Genomic DNA, 15,720 nt, shown 5'->3' on the forward strand with positions numbered 1-15,720 from the left:
CTCTACTTTTAAGTGTTTATCCCTTATCCTTCTGTGCTTGCAACAGGCTTTCTAACTCCTGTACCTGCTTGTTAATACTGTCAAGGAGCAGCTGGCTCAGCAAGATAAGAAGGAATGCAGAGTAGTTCCTCATTTGAACAGTGTTACTCAGGTTCTTGTTTCTGTAAAAAGTTTTTTTGAGTATGGCAATCAGAAAATGAAACTAATACCAAGCATCAGTTTCCATGAGGACAAACCAACGAAACAGTGCCTAAATATTGTGTGCTAAATTAGTCCTCTGTAATTCACCTTGCTTTAGGATAATTTGCAGAGAATTGCACTGAGTTGCATGTGCTTAGGAAAGAAATAAAAATAAATACCCAACCTGTTAGAAGTACAAAGCAGCAATGGTAAATAAATCACTGAAAGAATGTTTATCTTTCAAGAAGGCAAATATAAACACACACACTCCCAATATTTTGGGGAGGGGGGGAGGTTTATGTTAAAAATCTTATTTCAGGCAGAAAACATGCAAGCAATAATTTAACCTTGACCTGGTATTAAGGAAGCTGCTATTTCTAGAGAAGCTTGATGGTAATTTTGCCTGTTGGGCATTTCCCCTTAGAAGGATTTTGGAAAGATAGGGGTTGCTGCCATTTCCTCTGTAACATTCCTCTTCAAATATCTGAAGTCCAAGCAAGAGGCTGAAAGCTTAGAGGCCAGTACTGTCTTCACAGGGCACATGGCTTTAGGAGGAGAAAATAGGAAGAAAAGGACTTTTTTTTTTACCTTTTTTTCTTCTTTAAGGCTGCACAATTGTATATACACATATTTAAGAGTATTTAACCATGTCTGCTAAATTACTGAAGTTAATCTATTGTTGAACTATAGAAGATTATTTAATACATCAGCATTGTTTTCTCCTGACCTGACCCAGAATTGGAATGGACTCTCATATAATTTTTCTTTTTTTTTAAAAAAAGCATTTCTTAAGTTGTATGTATTATAAACTAATAAAATAATTGTTAACCTGTCCACTAAGCTTTACTGTTTCTCATCTGTCTAATTTTTTTGGTGGGGGGTGGTTGGCAGGGGAAGAAAAAGAACGCCCCCCCAAATTTCTGCCTTTACAGTACAGTGGTTTGTTCTGATTTCCAGTTTATACTTTAAGTGATGGGGGAGGGGGGGAAGGAGAAAATGGTTTGGGTGTAATTTAGGTGACTCTAGGACTAGAGTTACCCAATTTAAAGGCATTGCCTGCCAGGCTGGCTTTTCATTGAGTCCACATGTGGAGTTGTTGGAGCTTTTTCAAGCCCAAAGTGTAGTAGGGATTTCTCCTGTGTTACAGTTGAACTGAAATGTCGAAGCTGTTTGTGGGCATTTTTTGTTTTATTCTGTTGTTCTGGAGTGAAATCTCCTTTCCATCTAGTGAAGGCAGACATCATTTACTCAGGAGTCCTTCCCATCTATGTCATTCAGGCTCAGATACGAAATGCTGGTTAACCTGACTGTGGCAGTTTTAGGCTGCACCTAGAAAATTTTCCACAGATCTTGAACAGAAAAGTGGTAGAACATAAATAAATCACCACTGGATGTAAAAGGAGAAATAATGGTAAATTTTAAATAATCCCATTGGACATCTTCTGTCTACTGTAGAAGTTAGATTTGTACACTAACTTTTCTCTCTTTTCGCTTCCTTGGCTCTACCAGGTACTAGCTCTGGCTTCTGCTGGCTTTGCTGACCTTGGCTGCATTGCTTGGTTGTGGCTGAGTACTGACAACCAGCTCTGCTCTTTCTCTTGTCCCGTGTGTACAGTGAGGGGTAAGGAAGGGGAAGCTATTAGTAGCCCCCTGGTTTGTCCAGGGTGATTCTTGTGCTTTTTATAAATTGTAAATATATGTAAATAGTGTATGTTGCTCTTCACCATGAGGATGGTGAGACACTGGAACAGGTTGCCCAGGGAGGGTGGTAGAAGCCTCACCCTGAAGGTTTTTAAGGATAAGATGGATGTGGCTGTGAGCAAGCTGATCTGGTGTGAGGGGAGCTGGAGCTAGGTGATCCTTGAGGTCCCTTCCAACCCTAACAGTTCTATGATTCTATATTGTATTTTCAGATGGTAGTTTTGCTTGTAAATATGGCTTCATTTGCTTTCTTAACTGAGTTTGTCTGGCAATTTTATGGTGGGGGGGAAGGGGGGGTGGGAATTTTCAACTCACCATGCTGAACCTCAGGAAGAGGAAAGAAAAACAAACGAACAAAAAAAAAAAAAAAAAAACAAAAAAACCAAACCAACAAAAAAACCCCAACAAACAACTTATCCGTGCTCTCTCCCGTACTCGGTGGGACAGTCGGGATTGTCTTCAAGCCAGCTGCTTTTTCGGGGCAGGAAACGTTTCGCAGCTCTTTGGCATGGAAGCACAGCCTTGCTAGCGTGCCTGGGCACGCTATATATAATCTATATGCGTGTGTGTGTTCTGCGTGCACATGGCCAGCAGGCGTGCGTGGGGAGGGGGCGCTCCTTGCAAGGCCCCGGGGTGGGGGGAAGCGTCGGGGGGTCGTTGTAATTTGGGTTTGCAAAGCGGTATGATACAATGTTGCCGAGCAGAAAAGCGCACGATAGATTTAATGTAGCCAATTGTGCCGCTTTGGAAAAAAAAAAAAAAAAAAAAAAAGAAAGAAAAAAGAGTAACTGTTCGGTGTGAGTTAATTTTGGATTTTTTTTTTTCCAGCATCCCTCTTTTTTAGGCTTTGTGCCGCATTCTTCTAGACAAATACGTATTCCATGTGGGCCACTGTTCTGCTAAATGCTCTCAGTTCTCCTTTTGCAATCAAGATTATGTTGCTAAGGAGATTTTGCTTTTATTGGTGCCATTGATTTGTGTTAATACGTTTTGAATACCTCTCGGTATTCTTCCGCAGACAAGGCCAAAAGAAAAACTTCCCCGAGTTTCGCGATTTACATCACAAACGGAGCGGTGGTGTAATGAAGCCGATATAAAGTGGGCAGTTGAAAGGGAACTAAAGAAGGGCACTCAAGTGAGAAATGAAGAAATGTGCCGAGCGCGGTCTGCGGGCCGCCTGCGGGCCAGCTGCGGGAGCGGGAGCGGGCCCGGCGCAGGGGCAGCGGCGGCAGCAGCGGGGCCAGTCCGCGCCGCCGTCCGCGCAGACCACCCACTCGCTGCGCCCCGGCTCCGCGGATTACCCCGGCCCTGCCCACCGGCCGCGGCGGGGCCCGCTCCCGCCCCCTCCACACACCCCCCGAACAAGGGGCACGGAAGGCCGAGAGGAAGAGGAGGGAATGCGCTGTGGAGCTGAGCAAAAGCGGCCCGAGCCCTGGGCGGCCGAGCCCTCCGTGAGCGCCTGTGTTGCCTCAGGGGCTCTGCGCTTCCCTTCCCGCCTCCTTCAAGGCAAGCGTCCCCTGCGCAGTCCCGCGGGGCGCTCGGAAGGGGCACAGGGTGGTGGTGTGACCCTTGTGGCCAGGCTGTGCAGATAGCCTGCTCTGGACTGTTCCAGCTTCGTGGTGCCTTGGAGGAAGGGGCAATGGGGCTGCCTGGGTGCTGCCTGGTCCCTACAAATCTGCTTGTGCTTTAAAAGTAAGCAAGCAAGCAAGCAACCAACCATCCGTTTCTCAAAAAACCAAAACAAACCCAAACAAACAAAAAACAAAAAAGAAAAAAAAAACACAAAAAAACCCAACCAAAAAAAAAAAGACCCCCCCACAAAACAGAAAAAAGCAACACTTTACCATACAAATAATAATTCAAAACCACCTAAACCCTTTTAACCTCACATTCATGCATGACTCTACTGAAAACAAGCCCAAGCAGACCTTCTGCCCTCATGTATGTGGACGGAGCTGCTTCTCACTCTTCGTTACCTGGATGAGCTCCTGAAGGACTCAAAGACCTTGTAGCTTTTTGCATGAAAAGATCATTCTGAGAACATTCACACCCACAGACAGAGGAAAAAAAAAAAAAAGCCAAAGAGCACTCCCAGCTTCCAGAATTTGCTGTTACAGATACCTGCCTCTGGTGATCTAAACCCCCTCAACCCTGCCAGACGCTGGGACAGCAAGCAGAAGACTTTGGCCTGATTGTCCACAAAGACACTAAAGGAGCCTTTGCTGAGTGATATCTGTACTTACGATGCACCTTGGTGGCTGCACTGCAGATATTCAGATATGAGGACTTCTGTTTCACGCATTCCAGTGTCGCAGGTAAGTGGTGTGAGCCCTGTGCCACATGCTAGTAAACGAGCTGGGATAGTAACTGCCTTCAGGCCCTCATTTAGGTTTATCATAGGATGTTAGGGGTTGGAAGGCACCTCCGAAGATCATCCAGCCCAACCCCCCTGCCAGAGCAGGACCATAGAATCCAGCACAGGTCACACAGGAACACATCCAGAAGGGTCTAGAAAGTCTCCAGAGAAGGAGACTCCATAACCTCTCTGGGCAGCCTGTTCCAGTGCTCTGGGACCTTCACAGTGAAGAAGTTCCTCCTCATGTTGAGGTGGAACCTCCTGTGCTGCAGTTTCCATCCATTGCCCTTTGTCCTATCTGAGGGTGCAACTGAGCAGAGCCTGTCCCCTCCCTCTTGACCCCCAGCCCTCAGATATGTATAAACATTTATTAAATCCCCTCAGTCTTCTCCAGACTAACCAGCTCCAGGTCTCTCAGCCTCTCCTCATCAGGAAATGGTCCAGTCCCTTAATTATCCTTATAGTTCTCTGTTGGACTCTCTCAAGTAGATTCTTGTCCCTCTTGAACTGGGGAGGCCAAAACTGGATGCAATATTCCAGGTGAGGTCTCACTAGGGCAGAGTAAAGGGAGAGGAGAACCTGATATGAGGAGGTGACCCAAAGTTCTGCTGTCGCTGACTTATGATCCCAAGGAGCAAGCATATTTTGAAATAGAAAGGGTTGCTCTACCTTTTGCATCAGGGCCAACAGTCTGTCTTCTGTTGTGTATTGCTTACTGTGATAACGTCCCATTACATTTGCCTAGGCTTGGCTTGCTTCTCCACTGTGCTCAAGCCAGAGCTCTTCATTCCTAGGCTATTTGATCACATTGTATGTAGCATCAACATTCCACCTTGCATTCTCACTTTTTGTACTGTTGAGCCCCTTCCAGTAGGATGGGAGCTCAGGCTTGCTGAACAGATGTGAGGAGTAGACAACCTCAAGCCTCTTTACCCATTCTGTATGTGACATTTTGAGGACACCAGGCACTGAGTAACTTATTCCTACTTTGTGCCTTTGAAGCTGTGGACCTTGAGCAGTTAGTTAATAAAATGAAGCATGTCAGGGTAGCTGTTCAATCTAAATTATGAAAAGATCATTTTAGCAGTGGGCCTCTGTCAGGATTTTGTGCTGTCCTGCATTCATTTGCCAATTCTAAGAAAAGATCCTTCATGGTGTTTCAAGAGCGTGTGCCCACCTCATCTTTATGTGCTTTTTCCATACCCTTTGCAACACACTCTGTGGAAGGAACCTGGTTTTATATGAGATAATGAGTTTTGAGGTTAATGAGGATAGGGCCCAGCATTCCTACTGTATTGTGTGCCATTGAGCATACAGTAGAAATAAATTAAAGAGAGGCAGACAGTGTTTTAAAAAAAGAAATCCTCTTTCATTTAGGCATTTTGTTTGGCATTCAGCACACAGCCGCGTTCCACGATTAGCTGATTTTAATGAGTGTCCCCCTAATCAGTCAAATGAAAGTGTGTGGAAAACCCTAAAAAACCCAAGATTATATTTGTGGAGACAGTCTGTTTACATTGTCCTACATCAGCTAAGAGGATACTTGGCATGGGTGATGCATCTAAGAGAAAAATGTGGAAGGCCAAAGAAATCTGGAAGACAATTGGATCCAGCCCCGTTCTTTCTCCCCCTACAATGCAAGCTCTGATGACTTAGTATTTTAATTAATGTCAACCCTTACCATCAGTGCTCATGGGAACAATCATTAAACCAACACAAAAACATTTTAAATGGCTGGCAACCTACCAGATACTGAGCTAAGCATTCCCATGGTAGAGCGGATGGTTTCATAGCCAATTCTGCTCTGGATTAGATACATTCTCTAATAGCACTGCCTCGAAAGGATTTTATTTTTGTACTAAACAGTGCAGCATGGTTTCTAACCTCTTCTGTTTTAAAATGTTGCTGTATTTACTTCCCAACACCACTATCAATGTTATTTAGATGGATGTGGTTGAATTTTATTCTTTATTTTTACTAAAAATGTGGATTTGTTTTTTGCCTTCTCTTCCCCCTCCTCCTTTTTTTCTTTGGTTTCCTTGTTGCTAAACAAAACCACTATTTTTCTTTTCTTTTTTTTTTTTTTGTAATTATTCTCTCAGATAATTTACATGCTCAGACACAGCCTAAACCAACAACTGGTTTCCTGTGTAGCTCTAAAAATTGCTGGCTGAGTAAAATTTCAAAGTGGACATCTGTATTTTCGGGTTAGTACTATATTACCTCTACAGGGTGGGAAGTGGGTCACTTCTCCAGCCACCTAACAGGCACTCTGCTGTCTTCACCCCTGCAATATGTGCTGGCCGAGTGTACCGGGTAGCCTGATCTTTCTTATTCCTCGAAGGCCTTTTTTTTTTTTTTTCTTTTTCCCTCCTCCCATCTTCTGTGTTTGCTGTTTGCTCAAATTGTTTAAACATGGAGCTCAATGACAGGCTATTAGCGCTGACTGGAGCCACACATAATGTGGCCACATGTTGTGTAAGCTTCACAACTTGTCTGCTAATTCGCCTCAGGCCTGACCTGAAATACCCTTTGCTGTTCTAGCTCTTAGCCCTTCCCCGGCAGAGGCAGACCCTCATGCACGCTTCCTGGACACATCGGTGAGGGCTTGGCTTCGGGACGAACCCTTCCATCGCTTTCTGCCGGAGGTAATGCCACGGCGGTCAGAGGATCTGCCCGAGGAGAAGGAGAGGACAGAGCTGGCTGTGTAGAGCTGTTGGAGCTCTGCTTGGTTTTATGGTCAGAGTCTAGTTTGGTGCTGAGTCACAGATGACCAAAGACGTCCAGTTCTGTCTCACATATTTAGGTTTTACTCACTTGCTTAAATTGATGCAAGAAAGCTACAGACAAGACCTACCCTGGTTGTGTTTCAGCACAAGTTCTGGAATGATGCTTTTAACCACGTGAAACTACTTTCCTATGACTATTTTTCTTTCTACCAAAGGACATACAATGCAGTTCAGGAGGACAGTGTGCTTCAGGTTATTGCCAAAGTGGAAATAACTCTGGAATTTCATCAGCTAATTGTTTGTTTGTGGTTTTGTTTGGTTGGGTTTTTGTTTGGTTTGGGGTTGATTTGTTTGTTTGTTTGGGTTTGTGTTTGTTTGTATTTTTGTTTGGTTTGGGTTTTGTTTGGGGTTTTGTTTGGAGTTTTTTGTTTGGTTTTTTTTGTGTTTTTGTTTATTTTTGGGGGGGTTGTGGGTTTTTTGTTTGTTTAGGGTTTTGGTTTGGGTTTTGGTTTGGGTTTTTGTTTGGTTTGGGTTTTGTTTGGAGTTTTGTTTGGGGTTTTGTTTTGTTTGTGTTTTTGCTTGTTTAGGTTTTTGTTTGGGGTTTTGTTTGTGGGTTTTTTGTTTAGGGGTTTTGTTTGTGTTTTTGTTTGTTTTGGTTTTGGTTTGGGGTTTTGTTTGGTTTGGGTTTTGTTTGTGGTTTTGTTTAGGGGTTTTGTTTCTGGTTATTTTTGCTTGTTTAGGTTTTTGTTTGGGGTTTTGTTTGTGGGTTTTTTGTTTAGGGGTTTTGTTTGTGGTTTTGTTTGTTTGGGTTTTGGTTTGGGTTTTTGTTTGGTTTGGGTTTTGTTTGTTTGGTTTTTTTTCAGAAATTGATATATCCTCAACATGTGTTTTGGCAAAAGGGTGGCCTTCCCCAGTAGGGAAAATATACAAAGGACACATTACTACACATGTTACTTAGATACATAAGGAAAATATTTTTCACTGTGAGGGTGACAGAGCCCTGGAGCAGGCTGCCCAGAGAGGTTGTGGAGTCTCCTTCTCAGGAGAAATTTGAAACCGACCTGGATACATTCCTGTGTGACCTACTCTAGGTGATCCTGCTCTGGCAGGGGTATTGGATTGGATCAGCTTTCAAGGTTCCTTCTGTAAAGAAGTTTCTCTTCATGTTGAAGTGAAACCTTCTATGTTCAAGCTTGTAACTCTTGTTCCTTGTCTTTGTATTGCACACCACCAAAAAGATCCTGGGCCCTCCACTTGACACCCAGCCGTCAGGTATTGAGAGACATTGATCAGATCTCCTCTCAGTCTTCTCTTCTGAAGACTAAACAGCCCCAGGGCTCTCAGTCTCTCTTCACAGGGGAGATGCTCAAGTCTCCTATGCATCCTCCTGGCTCTCTGTTGGATTCTCTCTTGCAGTTCTCTGTCTTTCTTGAACTGGGAAGCCCCAAACTGGACACAGGATTGCAGCTGTGGTCTCAGCAGGGCAGAATCAAGTCCACAAGCTACAAAGAAGGAACATGGCAGGGGAAGCCCAAGATGGCAGCAGAGAGTGTTCTCCATCTCATTCTTGTCATTCAAATCTCTGTTGCCACCATGATGGGTATGGAAAGGAGGGAGATCACAGATCACAGGATGTTAGGGGTTGAAAGAGACCTCCAGAGATCATTGAGTCCACCTCCCCTGCCAGAGCAGGACCATATAACCAACCCTCTAATCTAGTGCAGGTCACACAGGAACACATCTAGATGGGAGATTCTGGTCAAGAGGGCAAAAATAAAGCCCACTGGGGAAGAAAATGAGAGAATGATGGAATACACACCAAGGAACTCAGAGGATTTGCTCAACAGAAGAGGTGCTTGTTGGACAGCAGTGGAGAATGAGAAGATCAATGCAGCTGTGTAGCACTGGTATCCCAAAATGAAATCAGTGGGAGAAATGGATTTCAGATGGTGAGGCAGACTGATTAGGAAGAAGAGTGCATGGTAGATTAAGCTATGGGATTGATGGGTTGCTATAGCTAATTAAAGAATAGAACTAAACACAGGAAACCTTAAAAAAGGTCATGGAAGCCCCAGTGACAGTGTATAAGCAGTGATGAAAGAGAAAGGCTGTAAAGCCACGAACAGACTTGAACAGGGCAACAAGAAACTTTTTTTTGGGGTAGAATATGGAAGAAGGTGGAAAAATAAAGTTTAATGAAAATTAGCTGGGGAAGACAAATAGTACAGAAAGAAAAAGAGACCAGAGGAAAAGGAGGTGAAAAAGGGAGAGTTGTGTGAATTACAACCACAGGTGGGAAAAGCAAGGTAGTCACAGGCAAAAGAGAGGAGGAAAAAAAGGAGCAGGAGGAGCATGCACACAGGGTGGAGTCTGCAAACAGGCACTCTAGGAATAGCTTTGAACCTCTGAAGATGTGGACAGCTTTGGGAGCAGCACTAACTGTTTCAGTTTATCCAACCAGGATAAGAAATTGGGAATCTCCTTACCATTCCCACAGAATGAATGCACTTTTACATTCACAGAGGTTTTAAGTTATGGAAAGAACTCCTACTCCAATTTGGTTTTCTTTCTCCATCATCCTGTCATCCTGAATTGCTTCCAATATTCAGTCCCCCACCTGACCCAAACCTTGAGACCCGCAAAATGCTCTTGTTTTGTATTTTCAGATCCTTGTTGAGCTTTTCCCCCTTCACAACCTGAGTTCCCTGACAGAGGGAGATCTGAGTAGCAAGGGAGGCTGCATTTACACTTAATATGATGCTGCAAACATCTTTTCCCATTAAACTATGGCTGTTGGGTTTTGTTTTGCCCTGAAGATGAAGGGTTAGAATCATAGAATTACTAGGGCTGGAAGGGACCTCAAGGATCATCCAGTTCCAACCCCCCTGCCATGGGCAGGGACACCTCACACTACAGCAGGTTGCTCACAGCCACATCCAGCCTGGCTGCAAAACCCTCCAGGGATGAGGCTTCCACCACCTCCCTGGGCAACCTGTGATAGTGTTTCACCACCCTCATGGGGAAGAATTTCTTCCTAACATCCAATCTGAATCTTCCCACTTCTATTTTTGCTCCATTCCCCTCAGTCCTATCACTCCCTGACACCCTAAAAAGTCCCTCCCCAGCTTGCTTGCAGCCCCCTTCAGACACTGGAAGGCCACAAGAAGGTCTCCTGGAAGCCTTGTCCTCTCCAGCCTGCACAACCCCAACTCTCTCTGCCTCCAGAGCAGAGCAGCTCCAGCCCTCTGCTCATCCTCATGGCTCTTCTCTGGACACCTTCCAGCACCTCCAGATCCTTCCTGGAACAGAGGCTCCAGACCTGGACACAGAGCTCCAGGTGTGGTCTCAGCAGAGTGGAGCAGAGGGGGAGAATCCCCTCCCTGGCCCTGCTGCCCACACTTCTCTTGCTGCAGCCCAGGCTCTGCTTGGCTCTCTGGGCTGCAAGTGCTCACTGCTGGCTCCTGTTGAGCTTCTCCTCTACCAACACCCCCAAGGCCTTTTCTTCAGGGCTGCTCTCCAGCCAGTCCCTGCCCAGCCTATATCAGTGCTTGGGATAGCCCCAACCCAGATGCAGGACCTTGCACTTGTTTTCCAAAGCACTGCACTGATTTAAGGTGTTTATTTATTGTTTTTCTCTCCTTCAATTCAGTCTATGAACCTTCAGTGGTTACAATGTCCAGAAAGTCTCTGGCAAAGCCATCATCTCTTTCATAGAGGTGAAATTTGCTGCAGACAGAGGAAGAGAGTTTCTTTAGCTGAGGCATACAATTAGACCAAGAGACTTTTCATGCCAATTCTTCACCTAGGCATAATGAACAAATATTCAGAATTTAGCATGCCATGCCAAACCATTGGCTAGAGACAGATGTTCAGAGGATCTGTAAAAAAAATAGAAGCCAAGGCAGCTAAAATCAATTTAGAGTTGACATAACCAAGTCTGTGAGCAGGATCTTGCCCTTCCTCAAGATGTACATCTGAACTGTGCAGTGCTCTGATTTACACAGCAAATAGGTTCTCTTATTTCTGTAGTAAAGCTCCCAAGCTAGGGCAGTGAGCCTGTTTTCCTAACAAACATTGTGCTGGAGATAGGCCTTGTGTCAAGCAGTTAAACAAGAGAGGCAGACAGAAAAAGCTGAGCACAAGCAAAAGCTCTCCTTAGTTCTCTTAGAAATCATGGAGCTTCTGTAGCATTTCCCCTTACTCGTTTCAGCCCTGCCAAAGCCAGCCCTGCCTGGTCACTGCTAATGCATACCCAGCATTCCCTGTCTCCCCACAGCAAGGATTTAGTTTGGGGGTGGGGGGAGGTATGTGTTAATCACCAGGATTCTTCTGTGTAGGTTTAGTTTTGGTTGTTTTTTTTTTTCCCCCTTCTGAGAAGTGATTGTCTTTCTCAGGTCTGCTGTGAATAAAAAGAAAGAGGGAAACCAGCATAACTGACACATAAAAACCCTCCCCAAACAACCCTCAAGATGATTTGGTTTTCTTCCAAAAATACAAGGCAAATCATCCCTGAGAAGTTTTGTGTCTGTCCAGCAGTGTGTAGTAGTCCTGCTTTTCCCCATTCAGGTTAGCTGAATGTTAAAACTGATTTTCAAAGCTCCTCTTGTGGGTTGTTGTTTTGTTTTGTTTTGTTTTGTTTTGTTTTGCTTGGTTTGGTTTGGTTTGGTTTGGTTTTGGTTTGGTTTGGTTTGGTTTGGTTTGGTTTGATTGGGTTGGGTTTGTTTTGTTTTTTTTTTTTTCCACCCTAGTCGGCAGAGAACTGACTCAGCATCCCCACAACAATGCATTTAGAGCAGGCATTAGTTTGGAAAATGTTGTTTCAACTCTGTGAGAGACCGTGGCAACAAAGATAGGATGACGACCTTTGAAGAAACCTTTGAATGCTGTTTAGGAGGAGGAGAATGGATAGAAAAAGAGAGAAAGAGAGCAGGATTTATTTGCTTCTTAGTGATGCTACCATTTTAAGGGGCAGGACTAATTCCTATAATAGGTTTCACTCCTGGGCAAAGAATGCTCCTGCAAAGCCCCCAGTGAGTGCCACTTCCCATTGAGATAATGTCTAGGGTTGTGCTGAGGGTTGTTGGGTTTTTTTAACCCCTCCCGTGTTTGTTTTGACAAGTACATTTTTTTTCTTTATCTCTCTTAAACAAGAGAAGTTTTTTAAGGCTTAAAAGATTCGAGCCCTCTGAGAAATCAAAACTTGGGTCTTTGAGATTGGGCTAAGTATATTTACTCAAGATTTATGACAAATCCCACCGAAGGAAAGGAGAATGCTTAATACAATTCAAATAGGCTGGAATTTACCATCTAAATAGGGACTAATCTACTGCCCGCCTGTGCTTCCCTAAACAAGGGACAGCACCACTCCCAGCGGTAAAACAAAAGAGGACTTCAGGGAAATAGAAAGTCTGAAAATCCTCATCGTCTGTTCACGGGTTGTCTCCTTTTTAACTGCCCGCTCCTGCCAAACGCACTCCTCAACTGGTTTGGCAACTTCCATTCTCTTGATGGTTTTCAGGCCGTGCTAAGAAAATCCCTCTAATACTTTTATCTTGCTCTAGCTATCAACGTGGAAGAATTTTGATCAAAAGCCACTGTTTTAACAGCTGTCTTTCAAGGCAACGTGTGCAGCTCTCTTGGCAGCCTTAGCTAGGCAGGCTGAAAGAAAACAGAAGTCCTTGCAAAGTCCTTTGCATGGTTGAGGTGTCAAAAAAAAAATTGAATATGTTGCCTTTGCTTAGTGCTTTCTGGGACCTTAAAGCCACGGGCAGGTAATCAAAAAGCCCTGCAGCAGGAACACTAATTTTAGTTCAAAGAGAGCAGAGTGAGTGCATTTGGGGTGGCTCTGTATTTTTTTTTCTCTCTCTCTTTTTTTTTTTTTTTTTTTTGGTTGGTATTCATAATCTGCCTTCTCCAGTTATTTGTCAGCAGAAATGGAATTTTATTTGCCTGGATAAATATGGTCTGGGATTAGTTACAGGAGAAAAGGAGGGACTGTTGCTCTTTTTGCCAAAACACAGAAGAGGGACTCCCCTCCCATTACCTTTTCACAGCCAAGGAAATGAACACTTCCATTATGCTGGACAATGAGGAACAGAAGTAGCAGGTGGTGACTGCTATTAATCAGGGAGTTAAGTAATAGCCATACTTGAGCACTTTCTAAAGGCTTACTCTTTCTGGGATGATTTGACCCCTGTCTGGGTACCACTGGAAAGAGAAATGGAGTGAGAAAGATGAAAAGATGCTTATTAGGGATTTTTCATCCCCTCCCCAGCTCCACACACACCTCCACACACTGCCTGCTGCTCTCCCTTTGCTGCACCAACCTGCTCAAATACTCCATCAGACAACTGGCAAACCCATAAGAGTAGATCCTTTACTTCATCTCAGCCCTGCTCTTACACCCAGAATCACACAGAATCAGCAAGGTTGGAAGAGACCTCAGAGATCACCAAGTCCAACCAGTCACCCAACCCTAACTAATCAACCAGAACACGGCATGCTTCCTTATCTGTTTTTCATGGTGGCTTAGCTTCCTCAGAACATTTTTTTTTTTTGTCTGAAAGACCATTATTTTCTTTCCCAAGCATCCCATGAACAGATCAAGTGTACTTCACCAGTTTTATTTTTTGACTGCCTGCCAGTTGCTTGTCAAATCTAAAGCCGATCAAAATTTGAGGGGGTTCAGCAAACAGTGAAAGAGGAGCACATCCACTTCAAAAAAAGCCAAAAAAATAGGTTACCCAACTGTTTGTTGTTGTTGCTATTTTGTTCTGTCTGTGTTTATAATGATGGCTTTCAGCATCTTGGCTCTGTTTATGTGTCCTTGTTGAAAAGCCAGGGCTGTGCCTGCCCTTCCCCAAGCTCCAGGCACACAGTCAGGATGCTGTGCAGATCATCATTCATGTTCAAGCCTCTGCTGACTCCAGAGTCCAGGCTGAGGAGCAGTTGCTGATATACCTTCTGCTTGTGTGTGTGTGAAGGGACTTCACTGTCACAGCTGCTGGTTACCATAAAGAATGTGGCTTGGAAACACCATGCAACATCTGTGGGCTTCTACGGGGGTCTGAGTTTGCTTGTTTTAACCAGCTACAGATAAGGCTGTTAGCTGGTTACAGATATCTCACGAGTGAGACTCAAACCCAGCCGCATGTCAGGGAACTAACTAAAGTCATTTTAACTTAGAATAACTGAAGCCCAATGCTGTTTAGCTTTTCAGGACTGAAATAATCCATGCTGTAACATCTCTGAGGTTCAGCCTCAACACGAGGTGTCAGAGCCCTGCAGCAGACTGCACAGAGAGGTAGTGGAGTCTCCTTCTCTGGAGACATTCAAAACCCACCTGGATTCGCTCCTGTGATCCTGCTTTGGCAGGGGGTTGGATTCAATGGTCTGTGGAGGTCCTTTCCAACCCCAAATATTCTGTGACTCTGTGAATATGATCCCAGGAAGATGAATTTGCTGCAGCTTTCCCATAAAAATAGAAACTTCAAAAGAAATCATAAGAAATGATGTAAAAATCTATGGCTGTACCTCAGGTTTTCAGACTGTGCTGCTTTACTGACCACAGGCTCTCTGCCTTCTATGGCCACTGCCTGCATGAGCAGACTTGCTGACCTCTATGGCTGGGGCAGTGTGGCTGGAAAGCTGTCTGGCAGAAAGGGACCTGGGGGTGCTATGGACAAGCAGCTGAAGAGGAGCCAGCAGTGTGCCCAGGTGGCCAAGAAAGCCAAAGGCATCCTGGCTGGGATCAGCAATGCTGTGTCCAGCAGGAGCAGGCAGGGGATTGTCCCCTGGCACTCAGCTCTGCTCAGGCCACACCTGGAGTGTTGTGTCCAGTTCTGGGCACCTCAATGCAAGAGATATGTGGAGGTGCTGGAGCCAGGGCAGAGGAGGGCAAGGAAGCTGGGAAGGGCCTGGAGAAGAAATCTGATGAGGAGTGACTGAAGGAGCTGGGGATGGTTAGTTTGGAAAAGAGGAGGCTGAGGGGAGACCTCCTGGCTGTCTACAACTACCTGAAAGGGCATTCTGGAGAGGCTGCTGCTGGTCTCTTCTCACAGGTAATTAGTGATAGAAGAAGAGGGAATGGCCTCAAGCTGCCACTGGGTAGGTTTAGACTGGACAGCAGGAAAAAAATTTTCCCATCAAGAGTGTTCAGGCATTGGAATGTACTGGGCAGGGAGGTGATGGAGTCCCCAAGCCTGGATGTGTTTGAAGGTGGTTTGGATGTGGTGCTTGGGGCTGTGGTTTAGGGGTGAGTCTTGTAGAGTAGGGTTCATGGTTGGACTTGGTGATCCTGAGGGGCTTTTCCACTCTGAATGTTTCTGTGTTTCTGTAACTTCTGGGAAACCTTGTACCAATAGAGGTGGGGGCTTCCCATGTTACAGTGACGCTCTGATTTCTCTGCTCTCCCATATTGGCATCCTTCTGAGAACCTGAATAATGAGAGCTTTCAGTGCAATGTCTTATGGTTGGCTTTCATTATCCAACTTGTTTCATACAGGCAGCCTTGAGTTTTTTCAAAGCTGCTAGCCTTTGCACTTGTGATTGCTTTAGTATAGACCAAGCATCTCAGTTCTATTCACTTGAGATGGAAAACTTTAGAAAAATATTGAGTTGTTAAGGTTTAAAGAGTTATTTTCCTCCTTCTCCTCCTCCTCCTTCTCTCAACAATAGGAATGGTTTGGAAGTTATTTTGGTTGTAGAGGGGAAAAAAAACCCAAACAAAGAGTAAAAGGGAATTGCTGCTTATGT

This window comes from Indicator indicator, chromosome 8 (genome assembly GCF_027791375.1).
Source record: "Indicator indicator isolate 239-I01 chromosome 8, UM_Iind_1.1, whole genome shotgun sequence".
Lineage (NCBI taxonomy): Eukaryota > Metazoa > Chordata > Aves > Piciformes > Indicatoridae > Indicator > Indicator indicator.